The sequence below is a fragment of the Oryctolagus cuniculus genome, chromosome 12 (genome assembly GCF_964237555.1).
Source record: "Oryctolagus cuniculus chromosome 12, mOryCun1.1, whole genome shotgun sequence".
Lineage (NCBI taxonomy): Eukaryota > Metazoa > Chordata > Mammalia > Lagomorpha > Leporidae > Oryctolagus > Oryctolagus cuniculus.
The window spans coordinates 110,373,966-110,399,791 of record NC_091443.1 but is presented as its reverse complement, the minus strand read 5'-3'; the positions used below and the strand labels follow the sequence as shown (position 1 = coordinate 110,399,791).

General features: G+C 46.1%; 1 long non-coding RNA gene across 2 annotated transcripts in view; it reads right to left on the bottom strand.

The window, feature by feature from the left end:
- The window catches only part of LOC127483761 (uncharacterized), a 124,915-nt gene extending 99,637 nt beyond the window's left edge, over positions 1-25,278 (bottom strand). For both annotated transcript variants that reach the window (XR_011381105.1, XR_011381106.1), the window contains exons 1-2: positions 20,578-25,278; positions 7,650-7,712 (exon numbers count right to left, since the gene is read on the bottom strand). This is a non-coding gene — a long non-coding RNA (uncharacterized lncRNA). The remainder of the gene's footprint in view (positions 1-7,649; positions 7,713-20,577) is intronic.
- Positions 25,279-25,826: the final 548 nt, after the last annotated feature.

Below are 25,826 nucleotides of genomic sequence, written 5' to 3'. Positions count from 1 at the left end.
GTTGTAGGTTTATAGAAAACTATGCACAAAGGGAAGAGAGATCCCCTCACTCATGTGGATCCCCTACCCCACCCCAGCTTCCCTATAGGCTGCTAGCTTGCATCAGAGTGGACCATTTGCTACCACGGATGAGTCAATGGGAGACACTGTTACTAAGCCACAGTCAGGGTTTCTAGCGGGGCTCCCTCAGGTGATGTAACTTCACGGGGTTTGAAAACACCCAGATGCCAGGTATCCGTCCTGGTGGGGCAGACAGAACTGTCCCCTGCTGCTTGGAAGGTCCCTCTGCCCCTGCCCTTCCCCCTGCATCCTTCTCCCTCTCCCTCCCCAGCCCCTGACTCCCGCTGATCTTCACACCTTCCCCATCCTTGTGCCTTTTCCCAGTTGCCACACAGCTGGAATCAGAGTAAGCAGCCTTTTCAGACTGGCTTCTTTCACTCAGAAGGGGGCATTTACAATTTCTCCATATGTGCGGCTTGAGGGAATTCTTTTTCCTGCCGGGTAACATCCCATCACATGGAAGCACCGGTGTTCCTCTATACACACATTGCACACCATCCTGGTGGCTTCCTCCTTTTGGTTAACGGTGAAGAAAGCGGCTGTAAACAGCTGTGCGCAGGTTTTGCATGGACACAACTCTTCAACTCCTCTAGGTAAACACCGAACAGTGCAATTGCTGGATTGATGCTTAGCTTTGTAACACACAGCCTGTCTTTCCTCGTTTCTTTTTGAGTTCCTGTTTTGGTTCAACTTGTAGCCTTGGAGGAATATATCTACAAGCAATTTTTTAAAGGTAGGTAATGAAGGGGATGTTGGTGTTTTTGCAAGAATACCTTTCTCTGGCTTTTATCCACGGAAGTCACAGTGGCCACACACACAACTCCGTATCACGATTTTTTGCTCAACATTTGCAGATACCAGGCCAGTGTTCTCTGGCGGTTAGTGATACTGGAGGAGGCCTGAGCCCAGCCTGTTCTTTTCTAGGGGACAGGTTCCATGCACCCAGAACCTTGAAGCATCCTTGTCGGTCAGTCTCCTAAGTCAGGAATGTCTTTTGCAGGAGACTCGATGCCAGACCGTGGAGTCTTTGAACTGTGTGCCTTGGGATGCAGCAGGATGTTTCAATATGTTCACCTGGGACTTCTGTAAGGAGTCTTTCATTACTGCTTATCTCAAATGCCCTGGTTGCCTCCCCAGAAACATCTCAACTCCTCAGCGCAGATCCTCATTCTCCATTTTTCATCCCCTATTGTGGATTGAGCAGGTGTGGCTGCCCAGAGTCATGCACGTGATTAAACTCTGTGTCTCCGTGTTCAGGGCTGGTGGATTACCGGGGGAGCCTTGATTTAATTGTGGCTTTGAAGGGTGGGCCTGCGGGAAGGGCCTTAAATCACGGTGGGGGTGCTGCCCTTGGAGTGTGGTTCTTGTCCAGCAGTTGGTTACGTAAGCCCAGGTTGCACAATGAAGTCGCCACTGCCAGCCCCCTCCCTCTCTGCCTCCCGCCCCAGGGTCTTCAGGAGATCAGGATGGACATCACCAGTGGTCACTCCTAGGCTTGCTGACCACAGGTCTCCTGTCAATACATCTGCTAGACCAGAAGACAAAAGGGTCAGTGTTGGGGCCCAGCTGCTTAAGGCACCGCTTGCAACACCAGCACTCCATAGGGGAGTGCTGGTTCAAGTCCCAGCTCCTCTGCTTCCAATCTGGCTTCCTGTTAATACGCCTGGAAGGCAGCAAAGATGGCCCAAATACTTGGACCCCCGCCACCCATACGGGAGACCAGGATGAAGCTCCTGGCTCCTGGTTTCGGTGGCCATTTGGGGACTGAGCCAGTATGTGAGGTCCCTTTGTCTGTTGCTCTGCCTTCTAAATAAATGTGTTTTAAAAAGGGTCTCTTTCCCAGGAGGAAGCACCTGGCTCCTGCCTTCGGATCGGCGCAGCACCAGCCGTAGCAGCCATTTGGGGGGTGAACCAACGGAAGGAAGCTCTCTCACTGTCTAACTCTGGGGGGGGGGGGGTCTCTTTCATGATGCACTCACTCCCTCACAGCGTGTTTGTTGAGCACTTCCTGTGTGTACTGTGCTGTTGCTGTGTGCTGACCACAGACAGCAGTCAGAGAGGGTCCTGCCCTGGGGAGCTCACGGCCGGGTGGGAGTGGACAGGAAACAACTGACAGTGTATTCAGTCCTGGTGAGTGAAGCTGTGGTCTAGGAAGCTGGGGCAGTGGAACGGGGTTGGGGGAAGGTGTCTCGGCAGGGAGAAAGTCAGGTGCAGGAGAACAGCGCACAGTGGACAAAGCCCCAAGAAAGGGAGGCTCAGGCTGCAGGGGTCCCTTTGGGAGGCAGGCCAGGGATGTGCTGTAGGCCAGGGCTGGGTCTGGGAGAATGTGTGTGCCAACGAGACCTGCCCCCTTCTTGAAGACCACCCTGATGAAGCTGAGGTCAGCCTTCCTCCAGCCAGAGCCCCAAGCTCCACCTGCTTCTCAAACCCAAGCATTTCATGAGAGGTACCTGTTGCTGTCTATGATTTCCAGAAGGTGAAGTAACGTGGGGAAGGCCCAGAGCCTCACATGCAGGCTTCATCTCCCATGGCTTCCCAGTGAACCTGAAGAAGAATGTGCCCTATTGCATCCCTCAGATCCCACAGGCTGTGAGACCCAGGAAAAGCCAATTCTCCCAGAGTCACAGAACTGGAGCAGAGGAAGAGAGGGCCCAGGGCAGCCCATCCGGCGAGCCTCTCTGTGCTGGCACGAGCAAACGTTTCCAGTGCCCCCGCTCCAGGCACTTGGTTGCCATCAGGGGTTCAGCATTATTTTGGATGCTGAGTAATACCATAACTGTGCCGCTGGGGAAAAGGGACACCCCAGGGAGCTGCCTCTGACAGAGTGGCTTCTCTGAGCATCCAGGAGTCTCCAGCATTCACCGTCACGAGGAAGGAGTGGCTGGGGGAGGAGGGGAGGCTACAGTTCAGCCTCTGGCACAACTGTGCTAATACAAATGAATGAAGGGTGTAAATTGAGGAGTTGGACTTGGCTTGTACCAGACCATAAAGATCTGAAACAATCTGCATGCTGCTGAACCCGAGGTGTGGTGATTCATTCATTATTCACTTCCGCAGCCTCGTAGCAGCAGTGTGTACAACCGGGGACCACATGGATGAGCACAGTCATAAATCACACCCATTCCAAGTCTACAAGGGAAGAGAGGGGGCCCTGCTGCAGGCAACAGTGGCATGGCCCTGGCCGTGGACGGTCACCTCTCTCTTTCTCTCTCTCTCTCTCTCCCTCCCTCATTCCCTCTCTCTCCTCTCTCTCAGCCTTTGCCTGTCAATCTCTCTTTGAAATAAACAAATATTTTTTAAAAAGTAAACAAATAAGTAGCATATTTTTAACTAGAGAATGGTGTGCAGCATGCAGAGGCCTCATAGTGGACCTGCAGAGAGTGAGGAATAAAGCCAGAAAGACACTGTCTGAAAGAGTGATCACAAACTTACAAACGCAGAGCGTGTGGAAGCAGGAATCTTCGTGCTACAGAAATATCAGAACACAGTGAATTGTTTCAAGAGATTCTGCTTGACTGTAGCAGGCCTACCTCACGGGAAAACATACACGCCTGCATCCCTATACAGGTAGCAGTGACCAAGGCTGGAGTATGGCTCAACTCCCTGTGCAGCACAGACACGCAGGGCTGTAGGACTACCGCTTACTGTAACAATGACCATCAAAGCCCTACTTGACAGCTGCACCCTGCAATTCAAGGCTTGGTTCAGATAAACAGAGAATGAGAGAGACAAACTTTATACCCTGATGGTAGTCACACCAGCTTTAAGGTACAATAATAGCAGACAACAGCCAATATATTACATCAGTATTCAATTCATTGTCAGAATTATCACTACTTGAAGATAGAAGACTGATATTTAGTGAATATCTTTTATGCATCAGTCACCATGAGGGTCACTTGATATGTATAACCTCATTAAATTCTCAAAACACAAAGAGGACATTATATATTCCTGTATAGGCATAAAAACAATTTCAGGGGTTAGAAAATGAGCTCATGGCCAAAAACCCTGTAGGCAACAGGACTGGCCAACCCACTACTGTCTCCCATCCCACGCTGCAGCTTAAAGGGAATTAAGTCTCCATACAATGGGCAACAACAGGTTCCGTATAGAAAGCAAATTTTTCACTATAGGTCCCCCGGGACCTTTACAATATTCTATATTTTTTTTTATTTTATTTATTTATTTATTTATTTATTTTTGACAGGCAGAGTGGACAGTGAGAGAGAGAGACAGAGAGAAAGGTCTTCCTTTGCCGTTGGTTCACCCTCCAATGGCCGCCGCGGCCAGCGCGATGTGGCCGGCGCACCGCGCTGATCCGATGGCAGGAGCCAGGAGCCAGGTGCTTTTCCTGGTCTCCCATGGGGTGCAGGGCCCAAGCACCTGGGCCATCCTCCACTGCACTCCCGGGCCACAGCAGAGGGCTGGCCTGGAAGAGGGGCAACTGGGACAGAATCCGGCGCCCCGACCGGGACTAGAATCTGGTGTGCCGGCGCCGCTAGGCGGAGGATTAGCCTAGTGAGCCGCGGCGCCGGCCTACAATATTCTATAAAATACATAAGTAATGCAGCACCAACAGCAGAATATTCCTCTCTGCCTGCAATGCTAGACACTTAACCAAAAAAAAAAATCATAAAGAAACAAACTTAATCTGTCAGGGAACATAGTAGAAAGAGTACCCCATAGAACACTAATTCTTCCATGTATATTGTAAATTCACAATGTCCACCTGCTCTCCACCCATCACCTGGTGCAGAAAGTAAAAGATGAGCTTTGCAGAATGGCAGAATGGCTACAACTCGTCTATTAAAATGTACCAGAGGGGCCACTGCCTAAGATGACAGCACCCCATATGAGCACTGGTTCAAATCCTGGCTACTCCATTTCTGATCCAGTTCCCTGCTAATGTGCCTGGGAAAGCAGTGGAAGATGGCCCAAGTGCTTGGGCCCAGGCTACCCAAAACATCGGTGACGCAAATGGAGTTCCTGGCTCCTACCTCTGGCCTTGCCAAGCTCCAGTCTTTATAGCCATTTGGGAAATGAACCACTACATGGAAAATCTTTCTCTCTGTCTCCCTGTAATTCTGCCTTTTAAATACATAAATAAAGCTGGAGAAAAGTATTGGCATCAATTGAAATGCCTATTTTCCAAAATTTTAATTCTGAAACCAAAAAACACTTGATTTATTATGAAAAGATAATTCAACTAAACTTTGTTTTATAAGAAAAACATACACAGATCTCATTCCTTCTAAAATCAAATAGGCTAGATTTGCAATTAGTGCAGTTTAAAATCACAGGTAGTGGAAATTAAAAAGAGTTTGTTAAAGCAGGAATGAAGACACATAATGTTTCCAGAAAGAATACCTAATGATTAATTCATTAGTTAATTACTAAGTATAGGTATCTGTGCATATTCAGCCTTCTACCTGTAACCTTCTCTGAATGCTAAAGGAAAAATGTGTTTTTGTTTTTTGGTTTTCTTTAAGATTTATTCATTTATTTGAAAGGCACAGTTATACAGAGAGAGAGAGAGAGAGAGAGAGATATGTTCCACCTGCTGGTTCACTCCCCAAATGGCAGCAACAACTGGAGCTCAGCCCGTCCAAAGCTAGGAGCCTAGAGTTTCTTCTAGGTCTCCCACTTGGGCCATCATCCTCTGCTTTCCCCGGCACATTAGCAGGGAGCTGGATTGGAAGTGGAGCAGTCAGGACTTGAACAAGTAGCCATATGGGATGCCGCCGTGACATGAGGTGGCTTAACCTGCTACACCACAATGCCAGCCCCAGTGTGTTTTTCTCTTTTAAGATTTATTTATTTGTTTGAAAGGCAGAGTTACAGAGAAGGAGAGGCAAAGTTAGATAGAGATCTTCCATTTGCTGGTTCACTCCCCAGATGGCTCCAACAGGCTGAAACCAGGAGCCAGGAGCTTCTTGCAGGTCTGCCACATTGGTGCAGGGGCCCAAGTACTTGGACCATCATCCTCTGCTTCCCCAGGCACATTAGCTGGGAACTGGATCAGAAGTGGAACAGTCAGGACTGGAACAGCACTCTGATGTGAGACACTGGCATAACAAGTGGCAGCTAAACCCCCTGAGCACAACACTGTCCCCAAGTGGATTGGTTTTTAGTCCACAAACCACACACATACAAATCACAGAAAAAAATTAAACACTGCTTTATCTTCTTTTCTAGAAGTCTTTGTATTTCAGTGATTTTCATTCTAAGTCATAAGAGAGACACAAATGAGCAGCGTGAGGGCCCACTAACAGGAACACAGAGTATTTAAGTTCTTGTACTGACTGGCTCAGAGTCATAGCAATAATCATCCCAGCTCTGTCTGAGGGGTTTCTTTGTTATCTGAAAGTAAGGCAGATTAGTTAGGTGAGGTGATGGTTACTAAACTTCAGTTAGCACGGCTGTTATGCAAAAAATGTTATTAAGCATAGCAACATGAAACAAGAAACAACAGTTAACATTCAGATTCTGTTTTTTTAAAGACTTATTTTTTTAGTTAGTTATAGAGAGAGAGAGAAAGGAAATCAGAGTAAAAGAGAGAGAGAGGTCTTCCATCGCTGGTTCATTCCCCAAATGACTGCAATGGCCAGAGCTGGGCCAATCCAAAGTCAGGAGCCAGGAACTTCTTCCAGGTCTCTCACGTGGGTACAAGTGCCCAAGGACTTGGGCCATCTTCCACTGCTTTCCCAGGCACGTTAGCAGGGAGCTGAGTCAGGAGAGGAGCAGCCAGGACTGGAACCGGTACCCACGTGGGATGCCGGCATCACAGACAGCAGCTTAACCTATTGCGTGACAGCCCTGACCCAACATTCAGACTCTGCCCAACCCATACACCCCAGTTTCAGTATACAACTGGCACTTGTATAAATGGAAAATCCCATATCCTATCAATGCTAATATTGGGACAAGACTATATTATATCTACTAATTACAAAAATATCCAGACAACCAAACTCCAAATTTCTCTACTATTACCAACTATCAGTTGATTTTTGGGTGATATTACTTCATAAGAAAAGAAAAAGAAAATATCAGGGACCAGCACTGTGGCACAGTGGGTTAAACTGCTGCCTGTGACCATGGCGCCCCATACAGGCACAGTTGTTCAAGTCCGAGCTGATCTGTTTTCCATTCAGTTTCCTGCTAATGCTCCTGGGAAAGCAGTGAAGCATGGCCCAAGTGCTTGGGCCCCAGCCACACACGTGGGAATATTACAAGGATCTTAACCAAGGTCCCACACCCCTGGGTAACACAATGGATTAAGTTTTATTGCCAGCTGTCCTCAAGTTAGACGAAGAACACCAAGAAAGGGATGAAAGATCCAAGGCACGCTGCTCAGCAACAAGGGGCCACCTGAGTTCTGACAACGGGCACCCATCTAAAACCGGGCAACCTGCACCTTGGCAGCCTCTGAGAACATGTTCTACCCACAGAAGAAACAGCAATGATGCATAAAGCAAAGTATGTTGCAAACCAAATTAAAAATCTGAAATCTTAAAAATATACAAAGAGCCTACATGTAAATCTGCATGATAAGTGTATAAAATTATATGAATAAAAACATGTACCGTTCATTATGCTCTTGGTAAACGAGTCTGGACTTCTCCAGTAGGTATTTTTCAACATAGGCACTAGAAGAAAAATAAAATTGGTTGATATAAATAATAAAGTTTAGTATGAGACAGAAAAGTATTTATCTAGAGATGATGCAAGAGCATAAAGAATACTAATCCTGATCATTTCAGTACGTTTATTATTGCTAATTTTATTGTGGATGTTGTCAGTCTTATTCATGCTAAATTGATAAAGTCACAAATCTTTGTTTTCAATAAAGCAAAAAAGAAAGTCAGAAGTTCAAAACATAGCACACAAGGCCTTCCATGTCAGAGACCCTCCATTCTCCACAGGCCACACACCAGCACACATTCTCCCACATGGCACTCTGGCACGACTTCTGAAACAATGCTCAATGATACACGTTGTTCCTTTATATATTTATTGCCAATAACATTCAAAGATACATGTTTTTCCTTTATATATTCACTGCCATCGCCAGATCCTGAAATTTACTCACTTTTAATTTACTGGTTTAGTCGACAAGCGTTCATTTACTGGGCACCGTACTAAGACCAAGCAGTGTGGAAAAGGATACACTGCCTGACCTCAAAGGCCTTGCAGATTGGTAGAGGAAATCCGTAAGCCAGCAGTGACTGAGTGGGCGAGGCTTAGCACAGAACTGTGACCAGAACATAACAGAAGCACCAAGAGAGACGCCGAGATTCAGTCCAAGAAGGAAACAGCTGTGAGCAAGAACTCCCATGGATGCTGAATACACAGCACACAGCAAACATTCATTAATATTACCTGGTACGTAAGGGACTGACTAAAAGAGTCTGAACCTGAAGGATGTACCGAAGGTGGCAAAGGGAACTGCCTTCAGATAAAGAAGTGGAGGGGAGCATAAATATCAACTTCAGGGAAAACAGTTCACTATGGCTAGAGAATGAGATGTGCAGGAGTAATCCTTAAGAAAAGCTACTAATACACTATGGGCCTGAAAAATGGACACCATCTTGACAGTGACGAGGAACCACAACACCAACTGTATTTCTGGTGTTTTATTCTCTTTCCCAGACTGTACCCTTCACGTCTTCAGTACCTCTTACCCAATCAGGAGCAATCAGCTAGGATGTATCTGAAATCTACCATCATGACAGTGACAAGGAACCAAAACACCAACTGTTTTTCTGGTATTTTATTCTCCTTACCCAGACTGTACCCTTCACATCTTCAGTACCTCTTACCCAATCAGGAGCAATCAGCTAGGATGCATCTAAATCCAACAGCACGACGCTGCTCAATACAGATCACTCAACCCAGCCCTCTCTGAGGTCAGTGTCTGACTGCTGAGCCGCACTCTTCCCAGCCCCTGGCCGCCACCGGCCCCTGTCAAGGCAGGCTGTTCTCCCAGGCACGCCCCTCCACCCCGACTGCAAGCTCCTGTTCTTCCCTCACCCTCACTCCCCAGCCACCCCCACTCTGCCCAGTGGATTTCAGTCCTTCATTAAAATAAAGCTGCAGTGTGCCTCCTGTGCCATCCGCTGCCACCACCACCACCAGTAATTAAAACTGTTAACTTCGGCCGGCGCCGCGGCTCACTAGGCTAATCCTCCGCCTAGCGGCGCCGGCACACCGGGTTCTAGTCCCGGTCGGGGCGCCGGATTCTGTCCCGGTTGCCCCTCTTCCAGGCCAGCCCTCTGCTGTGGCCAGGGAGTGCAGTGGAGGATGGCCCAGGTGCTTGGGCCCTGCACCCCATGGGAGACCAGGAAAAGCACCTGGTTCCTGGCTCCTGCCATCGGATCAGCGCAGTGCGCCGGCCGCAGCGCGCTGGCCGCGGCGGCCATTGGAGGGTGAACCAACGGCAAAGGAAGACCTTTCTCTCTGTCTCTCTCTCTCACTGTCCACTCTGCCTGTCAAAAAAAAAAAAAACAAAACAAAACAAAAAAAACAAAACAAAACAAAAAAAACCTGTTAACTTCTTCTGAATTATCATGATCACCTTCAGTGTAAATGACCAAAACAGGCTCTCAACTGTCTAAAATGAGAGAAAGGGAACACACATTGACTAATATGTTAAATTCTCACAACCATCCTGCATAGCAGGTAACGTTGTCCCTATTTCACATGCGTAAAAACTGATGCTCAGGGGGCGGGCACTGGGGCATAGTAGGTTAAGCAGCCACCTGCAGTGCTGGCATCCCACACGGGCATTGGTTCAAGTCCCAGCTACAACACTTCCCATGCAGCTCCCTGCTGATGGCCTGGGAAAGAAGTAGAGGACGGCCCAAGTCCCTGGAACCCTGTATCCACATGGGAGACCCGGAGAAAGCTCCTGGCTCCTGGCTCCTGGCTCCTGGCTCCTGGCTCCTGGCTCCTGGCTCCTGGCTGAGGATCTGCCCAGCTCCAGCCACTGAGGCCATTTGGGGAGTGACCTAGCAGATGGAAGACATCTGTCTGTCCCACCGTCTGTAACTCTGCCTCTCAAGTAAACAAATAAAACTGATGCTCAAAGATCTTCAGCTCAGACAGCTGGTGAATACCACAGATGACTGGAACCTCACCAGGTTCATTTTAACCACAAGGGATCTCTGTGTCAACTACACCAACAAACTGCCTCCTGGACACTCTCTGTCTCTCTCTCTCTTCTGTCCCAGTTCCTAGTTATACTGCTACAATAATATCTACCTACGAAATAAGATCTAATTATGTTATTCCTCTACTTTCAGTTGCTCCCTGTGCAGAAGTTTATAGAGGTAAATTGACATTATATCAGTCTGGGGTTTACAAAATAAGAACAGGGGCTGGCGCTGTGGCACAGTGGGTTAAAGCCATGGCCTGCAGCGCTGGCACCCCCTAGGGGCACCAACTCAAGTCCTGGCTGCTCTACTTCCGATCCAGCTCTCTGCTAATGCACCTGCGAAAGCAGTGGAGGATGGTCCAACTCTTGGACCCCAGCACACACATGAGACCCAGAAGTTCCTGGCTCCTGGCTTCAGCCTGGCCCAGCCTCAGTCACTGCAGCCATTTGGGGAGTGAACCAGCAGATGCAAGACCTCTCTCTCTGTCTTGCTGTAACTCTTCCTTTCAAATAAATAAATAAATCTTTTTTTTTTTTTTTTGGACAAGCAGAGTTGGACAGTGAGAGAAAGAGACAGAGAGAAAGGTCTTCCTTTTTCCGTTGGTTCACCCCCAAATGGCCACCATGGCTGGCACGCTGCGCCAATCCGAAGCCAGGAGCCAGGTGTATCCTCCTGGTCTCCCAAGCAGGTGCAGGGCCCAAGCACTTGGGTCATCCTCTACTGCCTTCCTGGGCCACAGAAGAGAGCTGCACTGGAAGAGAGTGACCAGGACAGAATCCGGTGCCCCAACCGGGACTAGAACCCAGGGTGGCGGCGCCGCAGCTGGAGGATTAGCCTAGTGAGCCATGGTGCAGGCTATAAATCTTTCTTAAAAATTTAAAAAAGATGGGGCTGGTGCTGTGGCATAACGAGTAAAGCCGCCGCTTGCAGTGCTGGCATCCCTTATGGGTGCCGGTTCAAGTCCTGGCTGCTCCAGGTCTGATCCAACTCTCTGTTACACCCTTGGAAAGCAGTGGAAGATGGTCCAAGTCCTTTGGGCCCCTGCACCCATGTGGGAGACCTGGAAGAAGCTCCTGGCTAGGTATCAGTGCAGCTCCAGCCATTGCAGCCATCTGGGGAATAAACCAGCAGAAGAAAGACCTCTCTCTCTCTCGCCTCTCCTTCTCTCTTTGTGTAACTCTGCCTTTCAAATAAATAAATAAATAAATAAATCTTAAAAAAGAAATAGAACATCATCCCTCTGTACCTGCTATGCCACAGTGCCAGCCCCAAACTTTAACATTTTTAGGTAGTTCTTTGCTTTTTTTTTTTTTTTTAAGATTTATTTATTTATTTGAAAGTCAGAGTTACAGAGAGAGAGGAGAGGCAGAGAGAGAGAGAGAGAGAGAGAGAGAGAGAGAGAGAGAGAGAGAGGTCTTCCATCTGATGATTCATTCCCCAGATGGCCGCAACGGCTAGAGCTATGCCGATTCGAAGCCAGGAGCCAAGAGCTTCTTCCCAGTCTCCCATGCTGGTGCAGGGGCCCAAGGACTCGGGCAATTTTCCACTGCTTTCCTGGGCCATAGCAGAGAGCTGGACAGGAAGTGGAGCAGCCGAGTCTCAAACCAGCGCCTATATGGGAAGCCAGCGCTTCAGGCCAGGACGCTAACCCACTGCGCCAGAGTGCTGGCCCTTTTTAAAACAAAAACAAAAACAAAACAAAACAGGTTTTGGCTTAGGTGGCAGGGTGTAGGAATACGGTATGGGTCAAAATTTTAAAATTTAAATGCAGATGTTAAGTAGTAAGACTTAAGCACAGGGGCCTGCACCATAGCACACTAGGTTAATCCTCCGCCTGCAGTGCTGGCAATCCCATATGGGTGCTGGTTCTAGTCCCGGCTGCTCCTCTTCCAGTCCAGCTCTCTGCTGTGGCCTGGGAAGGCAGTGGAGGATGGCCCAAGTGCTTGGGCCCCTGCACCCACATGGGAGACTGGGAGGAAGCACCTGGCTCCTGGCTTTGGATCAGTGCAGCTCCAGCATGTATTTATCTCCACAGACACCAGAGAGGCCTTTGATAAAACTCAGTACCCTCGACTAACAAACACACTCATGCAAATGAAACCTGAGCATTTGGCCTGCTGGTGAAGAGCCTGGTTCAGATGCCCACATCCCCTACTGCGGCGTCTGGGTTTAATACTTGGCTCCAGCTCTGGAGCCCTCCCGCCAGTGCAGACCCTAGGAGGCAGTGGGGAAGGCTCAAGTGACCGGGTTCCTGAAACCCATGCCTGGGTTGAGTTACCAGCTCACAGCCTAAGCAAGGCCCAAAACCAACCATTCTGGAGCTGTGGCACGGTAGGCTAAGCCTCTGCCTGTGGCACTGGTATCCCATATGGGCACCAGTTTGTATCTCGGCTGTTCCTCTTGTGATCCAGCTCTCTATGGCCTGGGAAAACAGTGGAAGATGGTCCACATCTTTGAGCCTCTGCTCCCTTATAGAAGACCCAGAAGTGGCTCCTGGCTACTGGTGTCAGATCAGCTCAGCTCCACCCACTGCAGCCATTGGGGAGTAAACCACTCGATGGAAGGATGGAAGACCTTTCTCTGTTTCTCCTTCTCTCTACAACTCTCTCACACACAACTCTCTCTCATATATATGTATATACATATATATACATATACACACACATACATATATCATAAATATATAATCTAAAAAAAGAAATAAACGAAAAAACAAACAACCTCCCCACAGCAGTCACTACAGGCATTTGGGGAGTAAACAGTGGATGGGAGCTCTTTCTAATATCCCCATCTTCCTGTTTCTCCCTCTATCTTGCAAGCTCTCCTCTCTTTCCCTCTCTGTCTCACTCTAAACGAAAAGGAAATTAAACATTTTAAAATAGAATAAAATTACTAAAGCTGTATATTAAATGCATGAAGTCTGTATTCCTTAAATAAAAGGTTTCTATGGGAAAAAATAAAATAAGACGCTTAAATGGTTAATTTGATAAAAGATCCCAAAACCAGTATTTTACTTAGCAGAGAATATTGTCACAAGAAAATAAGACAAGATAGAAAATAATCAGAGGGGCTGGCGCTGTGGCACAGTGGGTAAAGCTGCAGCCTGCAGTGCCAGCATTCCACATGGGCGCCAGTTTGAGTCCTGGCTGCTCCACATCCAATCCAGCTCTCTGGCCTGGGAAAGCAGTGAAAGATGGCCCAAGTGCTTGGGCTTCTACACCTGCGTGGAAGACCAAGAAGCTCCTGGCTTCAGATTGGCACACATCCAGCCACTGAGGCCATCAGGGAAGTGAACCATAGATGGAAGACCTGTCTGTCTGTCTGTCTCTCTCTCCCCACCTGTCTCTCTGCCTCTCTGTAATTCTGCCTTTCAAATAAAGTAAACAAGTCTATTAAAAATAAATAAAACTTAATAAAAAAAGAAAATCAGAATACAAAAACTAAAAAAAATAAAACTATCTTTTTTCAGATTTAAATGTATCTATGAGAAATAATAAAAGAACATGAACAACAAAATAATTTAGTAAGAATATAAAATAGCAAAAATCTATAGCTTTAACATAAAACTAGAAAATATAAATATACTCATTATAAACAATATATAATTAGAAGTATTGGCCGGCACCATGGCTCGATAGGCTAATCCTCCACCTAGCGGCGCCGGCACACCGGGTTCTAGTCCTGGTTGGGGCACCGGATTCTGTCCCAGTTGCCCCTCTTCCAGGCCAGCTCTCTGCTGTGTTCAGGGAGTGCAGTGGAGGATAGCCCAAGTGCTTGGGCCCTGCACCCCATGGGACCCCAGGATAAACACCTGGCTCCTGCCTTTGGATCAGCGCGGTGCGCCAGCTGCAGCACGCCGGCCGCGGCAGCCATTGGAGGGTGAACCAATGGCAAAGGAAGACCTTTCTCTCTGTCTCTCTCTCTCACTGTCCACTCTGCCTGTTAAAAAAAAATATTGTGCAAGAAAAAAATCACATAACAAAAAGACATTAAAATAAAATACTTAAGAATAAACTCAACAAAAACACCAAAAAAATTAAGATATATCTAAAGAAGAATAAAGGTACCAGCCAGCGCCGTGGCTCACTAGGCTAATCCTCCGCCTAGCGGCGCCGGCACACCGGGTTCTAGTCCCGGTCGGGGCGCCGGATTCTGTCCCGGTTGCCCCTCTTCCAGGCCAGCTCTCTGCTGTGGCCTGGGAGTGCAGTGGAGGATGGCCCAGGTGCTTGGGCCCTGCACCCCATGGGAGACCAGGAAAAGCACCTGGCTCCTGGCTCCTGCCATCGGATCAGCGCAGTGCGCCGGCCGCAGCGCGGCGGCCGCGGCGGCCATTGGAGGGTGAACCAACGGCAAAGGAAGACCTTTCTCTCTGTCTCTCTCTCTCACTGTCCACTCTGCCTGTCAAAAAAAAAAAAAAAAAGAATAAAGGTACCAATTTCTTCCAAATTACTATGCAAATTTAACATTAATCTAATAAGAGCAAAGCCAAGGAAAAATATGGAGCTAAGGGAAAGACTAATCTAAAAAAAGCTACCTACTATATAATTCCAACCATGCAACAATCTGTAAAAGACAAAACTAAGGAGATCATAAAAAGATTACCAGTCATGGGGCCAGCACTGTGGTGTAGTGGGTAAAGCTGCTGGCTACAGTGCCCAACATCCAAAATGGGTGCTGGTTCCGAGACCTGGCTGCTCCACTTCCAATCCAGTTCTCTGCTGTGGCTTGGGAAAGTAGTAGAAGATGACCCAAGTCCTTGGGTCCCTTTCCCATGTGGGAGATCTGGAAGAAGATCCTGGCTCCTGGCTTCCAATCAGCACAGCTATGGCTGTTGTGGCCAACTGGGGAGTGAATCAGCTGAGGGAAGGCCTCTCTCTCTTCTCCTTTTTTTTTTTTTTTTTTTTTTTTTTACCATCATCAACATCAATTTAATCATCTTTTTTCAAAATTTTTTTAAACTTTTATTTAATGAATATAGATTTCCAAAGTACAGCTTATGGACTGCATTGGCTCCCCACCCCCATGACTTCCCTCCGACCTGCAACCCTCCCCTTTCCTGCTCTCTCTCCCCTTCCATTCATATCAAGATTCATTTTCAATTTTCTATATACACAGAAGATCAGTTTAGTATACATTAAGTAAAGATTTCAACAGTTTGAACCCACATAAAACACAAAGTGAAAAATACTGTTTGAGTACTCGTTATAGCATTAAGCCTCAATGTTCAGCACATTAAGGACAGAGATCCTACATGAGGAGTAAGTGCACAGTGACTCCTGTTGTTGACTTTACAAATTGACACTCCTGTTTATGGCATCAGTAATCTCCCTATGCTCCAGTCATGAGTTTCCAAGGCTATGGAAGCCCTCTGAGTTCTCCAACTCTTATCTTGTTTAGACAAGGTCATAGTCAAAGTGGAGGTTCTCTCCTCCCTTCAGAGAAAGGTACCTCCTTCTTTGAAGACCTGTTCTTTCCACTGGGATCTCACTCACAGAGATCTTTCATTTAGGTGTGTTTTTTTTTTTTTCCAGAGTGTCTTGGCTTTCCATGCCTGAAATACTCTCATGGGCTTTTCAGCCAGATCCGAATGCCTTTAGGGCTGATTCAGAGGCCAGAGTGCTGTTTAGGACATCTGCCATTCTATGAGTCGGCTGTGTATCTCGCTTCCCATGTTGGATCACTCTCCCCTTTATTTATTCTATCGGTTAGTATTAGCAGGCACTAGACTTGTTTATGTGATCCCTTTGACTCTTAGTCCTTTCATTATGATCAGTTGTGAACGGAAATTGATCACTTGGACTAGTGAGATGGCATTGGTACATGCCACCTTGATGGGATTGAATTGGAATCCCCTGGTATGTTTCTAACTCTACCATTTGGGGCAAGTCAGCCTGAGCATGTCCCAAATTGTACATCTCTTCCCTCTCTTATTCCCACTCTTATATTTAACAGGGATCATATTTCAGTTAAATTTTAACACTTGAGAATAACTGTGTATTAATTACAGAATTAAACCAGTAGTATTAAGTAGAACAGACAAAAAAAAATACTAAGAGGGATAATGTATTAAGTTGTTCGTTAACAGGGCTATGCTGATCAAGTCACCGTTTCTCATAGTGTCCATTTCACTTCAACAGGTTTCCTTTTTGGTGTTCAGTCAGTTGTCACCGATCAGGGAGAACATATGATATTTGTCCCTTTGGGACTGGCTTATTTCACTCAGCATGATGTGTTCCAGATTCCTCCATTTTGTTGCAAATGACTGGATTTCATTTTTTTTTTTTTTTACTGCGGTATATATTCTAAAGAGTACATATCCCATAATTTCTTTATCCAGTTTACCGTTGATGGGCATTTAGGTTGGTTCCAGGTCTTGGCTATTGTGAATTGTGCTGCAATAACCATTAGGGTTCAGACCGCTTTTTTGTTTGCCAATTTAAATTCCTTTGGGTAAATTCCAAGGAGTAGGATGGCTGGGTCGAACGGTAGGGTTATCTTCAGGTTTCTGAGGAATCTCCAGACTAACTTCCATAGTGGCTTGACCAGTTTGCATTCCCACCAACAGTGGGTTAGTGTCCCTTTTTCCCCACATCCTCGCCAGCATCTGTTGTTGGTAGATTTCTGTATGTGAGCCATTCTAACCGGGGTGAGGTGAAACCTCATTGTGGTTTTGATTTGCATTTCCCTGATTGCTAGTGATCTTGAACATTTTTTCATATGCCTGTTGGCCATTTGGATTTCCTCTTTTGAAAAATGTCTATTGAGGTCCTTGGCCCATCTCTTAAGTGGGTTGTTTGTTTTGTTTTTGTGGAGTTTCTTGATCTCTTTGTAGATTCTGGTTATTAACCCTTTATCTGTTGCATAGTTTGCAAATATTTTTTCCCATTCTGTCAGTTGTCTCTTCACTCTCCTGACCGTTTCTTTTGCAGTACAGAAACTTCTCAATTTGATGCAATCCCAATAGTTGATTTTGGCTTTGACTGCCTGTGCCTCCCGGGTCTTTTCCAGAAACTCTTTGCTGGTGCCAATATCTTGAAGGGTTTCTCCAATGTTCTCTAATAACTTAATGGTGTCACGTCGTAGATTTAGGTCTTTAATCCATGTTGAGTGGATTTTTGTGTAAGGTGTAAGATAGGGGTCTTGCTTCATGCTTCTGCACATGGAAATCCAGTTTTCCCAGCACCATTTATTGAATAGACTGTCCTTGCTCCAGGAATTGGTTTTAGATCCTTGATCAAATATAAGTTGGCTGTAGATGTTTGGGTTGAGTTCTGGTGTTTCCATTCTGTTCCATTGGTCTATCCATCTGTTTCTGTACCAGTACCATGCTGTTTTGATTACCACTGCCCTGTAGTATGTCCTGAAATCTGGTATTGTGATGCCTCTGGCTTTGTTTTTGTTGTACAAGATTGCTTTAGCTATTCGAGGTCTCTTGTGTCTCCTATGAATTTCAGCATTTTTTCTAGATCTGAGAAGAATGTCTTTGGTATCCTGATTGGGATTGCATTGAATCTATAAATTGCTTTTGGGAGAATGGACATTTTGATGATGTTGATTCTTCCAATCCATGGAAGATTTTTCCATTTTTTGGTATCCTCTTCTATTTCTTTCTTTAAGATTTTGTAATCTCATCGTAGAGATCTTTATCGTCCTTGGTTAAGTTTATTCCAAGGTATTTGATTGTTTTTGTAGCTATTGTGAATGGGATTGATCTTAGCAGTTCTTTCTCAGCCGTGGCATTGCCTGTGTATACAAAGGCTGTTGATTTTTGTGCATTGATTTTATATCCTGCCACTTTGCCAAACTCCTCTATGAGTTCCAATAATCTCTTAGTAGAGTTCTTTGGATCCTCTAAGTAAAGAATCATATCGTCTGCAAAGAGGGATAGTTTGACTTCTTCCTTCTCAATTTGTATTCCTTTAATTTATTTTTCTTGTCTGATGGCTCTGGCTAAAACTTCCAGAACTATGTTAAATAGCAGTGGTGAGAGTGGGCATCCCTGCCTGGTGCCAGATTTCAGTGGAAATGCTTCTAACTTTTCCCCATTCAATAGGATGCTGGCCGTGGGTTTCTCATAAATTGCTTTGATTATATTGAGGAATGTTCCTTCTATACCCAATTTGCTTAGAGTTTTCATCATGAAAGGGTGTTGAATTTTATCGAATGCTTTCTCTGCATCTATTGAGATAATCATGTGGTTTTTCTTCACACAGAAGACTTTCAGGAATAGAGACTATTCTGTGCTGACCTGTAACAGTGACTACAGGTCTTAACGTAAGTGTCAAAATCGTCAGGATGAACAACACAGACTGACCCTGGAGGCAAATCATGGGCTTTAGAGGTAATAAGAATGTATCAGCAGTGGATTACCACTGGCATAGCCCTGGATGTTACAGCCATTTGGGGAGTGAACCAGCAGATGGAGGATCTCTCTCTTTCTCTCTCTCTGTAACTCTGCCTCCCCAAAAAACAAACAACGGCAAGCTAAACCTAGGCTAAACCATTTACCTTGTATTTGCAGAAACAAGGCTATAAATCACAGATTATTCACTGCTGAGCATGCCTGCTAACTCTAAAATAATATGCCAGCTACTTAATTAAATCTAAATGCAAAGTCACAGGTGAACTAACATGTAACTGTGCAGAGCACACAGGCACAGACACACACATGTAACACAACACAGGTGAGGAGGTGAAGTCACACAACCCTCAGTTCTCAAAGTGTGGTCAAGACCACAAGCAACAGCATCACCTGAAAATCTGTCAGGAACACAAGTTCTTATACCCCCAAGAACAACCAAATCAGAGTATCTGAGGAAAAGGCCTACCCATCTGTTCTAGCAACACCTTCCTATGGCTCAAATGCGAGCTCAAGTTTGAGAATCACTATTCTACTTAGTATGCACACAGTTACATTCCTGTGCAACTACATTTTCATCAGTATTCAGAATAAAATTATTGGACCTCTGAACCTATGAGCGAGACTCTGATGAAGCTCCTGGTTCCCGGCTTTGGCCTGACCTAGCCCCAGCCATTGTGGCCATCTAGGGAGTGACCCAGCAGGTCGAAGATTGATCTCTCTGTAATATGACATTCAAATAAATTAATTAATTAATTTTAAAAAGATACAGATGGATGGAGAGAGCCAAGATGGCAGAATAGGGAGGGAGCTTACTGCTCTAGTCAAGGAGAAGAGTGTGTAACAAAAAGTGGAGAGAGTGCAGTCTCAGGGAAGAGTTCAGGAGAAAATGGCAGAGCAAACTTCATGCTATTTAAAGGGACACTGTGCACCTGTGTGGAGGGTGTGGACATGCACAACTCAGGACTCCAGCAGCTGAGAAGCTCAGCACCAGCTCTGGAGTGAGGGGAGACCAGTCTGTAGCAGCCCAAGCCACTGGAGTTACAGCTGTGGGAAGTCTGGTGGGAATGCCAAAGTAGAGGATAAAAAATGGGGGCACGTTGCTCTCTCCCAACCACCCTGCATCAGCATCCTGTAACAAGCTGAGGGAGGGTGGGTGCCATTCTGGACATAGTAACAGCTGAGCTGCTCATTCCCCTGTGCCCAGCAACCAGCTGAGTGGAGAAGCCTGCACCTGGCTGGGAGAACTGACAGGGGGCTGGGTGCTCCTGAGTATGGGAGGCTGGTGTGCCAGGACTGTGAAAATGCTGTGCCTACCTGGGGAGCGCTCAGAGTGTGTATGGGACATTGGGTAGTCAATGTGGAAGGCTGCACCCGGGATTCCCTGGTGAGGGTCACTGCTGTGGAATCTGGGCTTGTACAGATGACTGCATGGATCCTTTGTGTGTTCTAATGGCAGCATGGACATAAGTAAACCCACTGGTCCTAGCACCCAGGCACTGGTTTCCTTAGAGAGAAGAGGTGAGTGTGACACTATGCCAACAGAGTAGAACAAACATCCCCTCTGATTAAAAAAATATATATCACACCCAACCTGAGGGTGTCACCTTGGACACTCCCTTCACCCAAGAGCACTGAACAGACCTCCTTGGCCACACCTACCACAGGCCTCTAGGTATTCCTGAAAAAGTGGACACTCTACTAAGCCTAAGAGGCACAGTCCAAAGATAAAGCCATCACAGGGAAAAAATAAAGCAAAACAAAAAAGAAACCAATGAAGATCTGCAAAAATGCCAGATAATAAATGTAGCAACTCAAGAAACAAGAATAAGGAAGACAACATGATACCCCCAAAAGAACACAACATTTCAACACTAGAATGTGAAGATGAAGAGACTGAAGATGCCAGAAATGGAATTCAAAAAAATTCACAGTAGGATTACAGAGAAGTCATCAGAAATAATCAGAATAAAATCCACAAACTAATAAAATCCATACATGAAAGAAAATTTCTCCCACGAAACTTAGATCTTGAGGAAATCTTGGAAATGAAGACTTGGTGAAGCAGAAGAGAGACTGTTGGAGCTAGCAGATGAACTGTTGTAAATTCTAGAATCAGAAAAAAAAGAAGAAATTAGAAAAACTAGAAAACAATGTTGGAAATCTACAGGATATTATCAAATGACCCATCATACAATCTTAGGTGTTCCTAAAGGTGTGGAAAGAGAGAATGGATTAGAAGGCATTTGTAGTGAAATAATTACAGAAAACTCCCTAAATTTGGAGAAAGGAAGGGACACCCAAGTACAGGAAGTACACAGAACTCCTGGTAGACATGACAGGAAAAGATCTTCACCATGCCACATTGTAGTCAAACTCGCAACAGTAAAACATAAAGAAAAGATTCTAAAATGTGCATGAGAGAAACGCTGGTTACTTGCAGGGGATCTCCAATGAGACTCACAGCTGATTCTCATCAGAAACCCTACAGGCTAGGTGAGAATAGCAAGTTATATTCCAAGTCTAAAGAGAAAAAAAAAAAGTTGTCAAACCAGAAAACTGTACCCTGCAAAGCTCTCAGTCAGGAATGAAGGTGATATAAAGATCTTCCATAACAAACAGAAATTGAAAGAATTTGTCACCACACATCTAGCCTTATAAAAGGGGCTTAAAGATGTGCTGCACACAGAAACACAGAAACATGGTCATCACTACAAAAAGGTGAAGGTGGAAAAATCTCCCAGTAAAAGTACAGAGGAAATCTAAAGTATACAATACAGGAATAGTTATGGAAAAATGGCAGGGCCAAGCCATCACTTATCAATAGTCACCTTGAATGTAAATGGCCTTAAATTTTTAGTTCAAAGACACAGACAGGCAAAATGGATTAAAAACAAAACTGTTTGCTACCTACAAGAAACACATCTCACCAACAAAGACACCCATAGACTGAGAGTGAAAGGATGGAAAAATATATTCTAAGCTAACAGAAACCAAAAACAAGCTGGTATAGCCACTCAAATATCAGAGAAACTAGATTTTAACACAAAATCTGTAAAAAGAGACAAAAGGGCACTAGGTAATGATTAAGGGATTGACTCAATAGGAAGATGTGACTATTATAAACATATATGAACCTAATTACAGGGCACCTGGCTATTTAAAAAAATGTTACTGGATCTAAAGGGAGACATGGACTCCAGCACAATAATAATTGGGGACTTCAGTACCCCTTTTTCAGTAATGGACAGATTGACCAGACAGAAAATCAGCAAGGAAACAATAGAGTTAATCCAAACTATAGACCAAATGGACCTAACATATCTACAGAACTTTCCATCCTACAGCCGCAGAATACACATTCTTCTCACCAGAGCACAGAACTTTCTCTAGGATTGACCACAGGTTAGGCCATAAAGCAAGTCTTAGCAAATCCAATAAAAATCTAAATCATACCATGCATCTTCTATGACCACAAATTGAATGGAGCTAGAAAGCAACAATGCAGGAATCTCTAGAACATATGCAAAAACATGGAGACTAAACATGTTCCTGAATGAACAGTGGGTCACGGAAGAAATTAAAAAGTTTTTGTAAACAAATGAAGATGATAATATAACATATCAAAACTTATGGGATACAGCAAAAGCAGTGTTAGAGGAAAGTTTCTAACAACTGGTGTCTACATCAAGAAATTGGAAAGGCATCAAATAAATGAGCTATCAGCGCATCTCAAGGACCCACAAAAATAACAGCAGACCAAACCCAAAACTAGTAGGAGAAAAAAAATTAAAATTAGAAAATAAACAAAAGTGAAACAAAAATAATACCAAAGATCAACGAGATAAAGAGCTGGATTTTTGAAACTTGGTTAATCCTCCGCTGTGGCGCCGACATCTCATATGGGTGCCAGGTTCTAGTCCCAATTGCTCCTCTTCCAGTCCAGGTCTCTGCTGTGGCCCAGGAGAGCAATGGAGGATGACCCAAGTGTTTGGGCCCCTGCACCTGCATGGGAGACCAGGAAGAAGCACCTGGCTCCTGGCTTCAGATCAGCACAGTGCCAGCTGCAGCGGCCATTTGGGGGGTGAACCAATGGAAGGAAGACCTTTCTCTCTGTCTATAACTCTGTCAAAAAAATAAAAAATAAACAAAATGGAAACACCACTGGCCCAATGAATCAAAAAAAGGAGGGTGAAGACCCAAATCAATTATATGAAAGATGAAAAAGGGAATGTAACAACAGACACCATCGAAATAAAAGGAATCATCAGAAAGTACTACAAGGAGCTCTATGCCAACCAACTGGGAAACACAGAAGAAATGGATAGATTCCTGGACCCATATAACCTACCTAAATTGAGGTGTGAATACATAGAAAACCTAAACAGACCAATAACCAAGACAGAAATCACTAATAAAGACCCTCTCAACAAAGAAAAGCCCAGGACCGGATGGTTTTATTCCTGAATTTACCACACATTTAAAGAACTAATTCCAATTCTTCTCAAGCTATTCAAAACAACTGAAAGGGAAGGAATACTCCCAAATTATTTTTTTAAAGAATTATTTATTAGAATGTCAGAGTTACACAGAGAGAGAAGGAGAGGCAGAGAGAGAGAGAGGTCTTCCATCTGCTGTTTCACTCTCAATTGGGCACAACAACCGGAGCTGTGCCAATCCCAAGCCAGGAGCCAGGAGTTTCTTCTGGGTCTCCCAGTTGGGTGCAGGGGCCCAAGGACTTGGGTCATCTTCTACTGTTTTCCCAGAACATAGCAGGGAGCTGGATTGGAAGTGGAGCAGACAGGTCTTGAAGTGATGCCCATATGGGATGCCGGCACTGTAGGCAGCATCTACCCACTTTTCCAAAGTGCTAACCACCCAAATTATTTCTGTGAAGCCAGCATCACCTTAATCCCTTAACCTGAAAAAGATACAACAGAGAAAGAGAACTACAGACCAACATCCCTGAATGAACATACACACAAAAAATCCTCAACAAAATTCTAGCTAAATTGAATCCAACAAAACATCAGAAAGATCATCTACCCAGACCAAGTGGGATTTATCCCTGGTATGAAAGGATGGTTCAATATTCACAAATCAATGCACTACATCACATTAACAAACTGAAGAACAAAAATTGTATTATTATCTCAACAGATGCAGAGAAAACATCTGATAAAATACAACACCCTTTCATGATGAAAAGTGTAAGAAAACTGGGTATAGAGAAACACTCCTCAACACAATCAAGGCAATCTGATAAAAGATTAATAACTAGAACATATAAAGAGATCAAGAAACTCAACAACAACAAAACAAGCAACCTAGTTAAGAAATGGGCAAAGGACTTAAAAAGATATTTTTCAAAAGAGGAAATCCAAATGGCCAACAGACACCTGAAAAAATGCTCAGGATCACTAGCCGTCAGGGAAATGCAAATCAAAACCACAATGAAGTTTCATGTCACCCCCGTTAGAATGGCTTTCATAAATCAACAAAGAACAAATGCTGGTGAGAATGTGGGGAAAAAGTTACCCTCCCTAATCCACTGTTGGTGGGAATGTAACCTGGTAAAGCCACTATGGAAGACAGTATGGCGATTCCTCAGAAATCTGAAGATGGATCTACTTTTGAGCCAGTCATCCCACTCCTGGAGATTACCCAAGGTAAATGAAATCAGCAAATGAAAGAGTTATCTGTACCCCAGTGCTTTTTTCAGCTCAATTCACAATAGCTAAGAAATGGAAGCAACCCAAATGCCCCTCAACTGAAGACAGGAGTCAAATCCAGGTGCTCCACTGTATCTCTTTTGTTCTTTAATTTATTCATTATTTGAAAGTCAGGCAGGCAGGGAGCCGGAGAAAGGGAGGGATTGCTCTTCCAGCCCTGCATCATTCCCCAAATACATGCGACAGCCACGTGGAAGCCTGGGAGCCCCATCCGGGTCCCTCAGGTGGGTGACAGGGGCCCAGGTATTCGGAACATCTGCTGCTGCCTTCGCAGGTGTGTTAGCAGGAAGCTGGACTGGAAGTGGAGCCGCTGGGACTGGAACAAGGTTCTCTGACAGGGGCTAAGCGGGGCTTGATTCGCTGCACCACAACACCTGCCCCAGACCCTGGCGCTTAGACGCTGCCTTGTGAACCCCGGGGCTAAATCCCTGCCCTAAACTCATACTTCTAATCTCACTTTTCTACAAGCAGTTTCAAGTGTGCAATGGACAGGATACAGAGCAGCTGACCGATGGCACTGATGCGGGGGTCGTGTCCGCTGTCTTCCCTGACGGGGCTCACGTGGGGGTCGTGTCTGCCGTCTTCCCTGAGGGCGCTCACGCGGGGGCCGTGTCCTCCGTCTTCCCTGACTGAACCCATGTCGGGGTCGTGTCCGCCATCTTCCCTGACGGGACCCACGCGGGGCCGTGTCCGCCGTCTTCCCTGACGGGACTCACACGGGGCCATGTCCGCCGTCTTCCCTGAGGGCACTCACGTGGGAGTCGTGTCCATCTTCCCTGAGGGCACTCACGCGGGGGCCGTGTCCGTCACCTTCCCTGACGGGACCCACGCGGGGGCCGTGTCCGCCATCTTCCCTGACAGGACCCACGCGGGGGCCGTGTCCGCCGTCTTCCCTGACAGGATCCACGCGGGGGCCGTGTCAGTCACCTTCCCTGACGGCACTCACGCGGGGGTCACGTCCATCACGCTCCCTGACGGGACCCACGCAGGGGCCGTGTCCGCCGTCTTCCCTGGGGGCACTCACTAGGGTGTTCTCTTCCTGGGAGGAGCGGCACTGACCGCGTGGGTGGCCAGGTGGGCCCCGTAGGCAGCCCCGGCCCCCTCCCCACAGACGGCCAAGCCGGCCTGAGCCCGGATGTGGGGGCTCGGTCTCCTCAGGCTCCGGTGACCTCAGGGAAGTCGCGCTTGCGCAGTCCCGGCCGAGGGCTGGACCCGCTCCAAAGGAACAGGCACAGGGGACAGGAGTCTGGCCAGCGCCGGACACCAACCCTTAGGCCTGCTACTGGACGTGGCGGGCAGGAGCACCTGGGAGCGCGGCTCCAGCCCAGACCAAACCCCACCATTACCTGAACGCTGAAGCTGGGTGACCAATCAGGTGCTACGAAACATTAACGATGGCCGAGTTGAATGTGGCCAATCAGATGCTACGAAACAAATGGAAGCCGAATGTGGCCAATCAGATGCTATAAAACGTAAATGGAAGCCGAATGTGGCCAATCAGACGCTATGAACCGT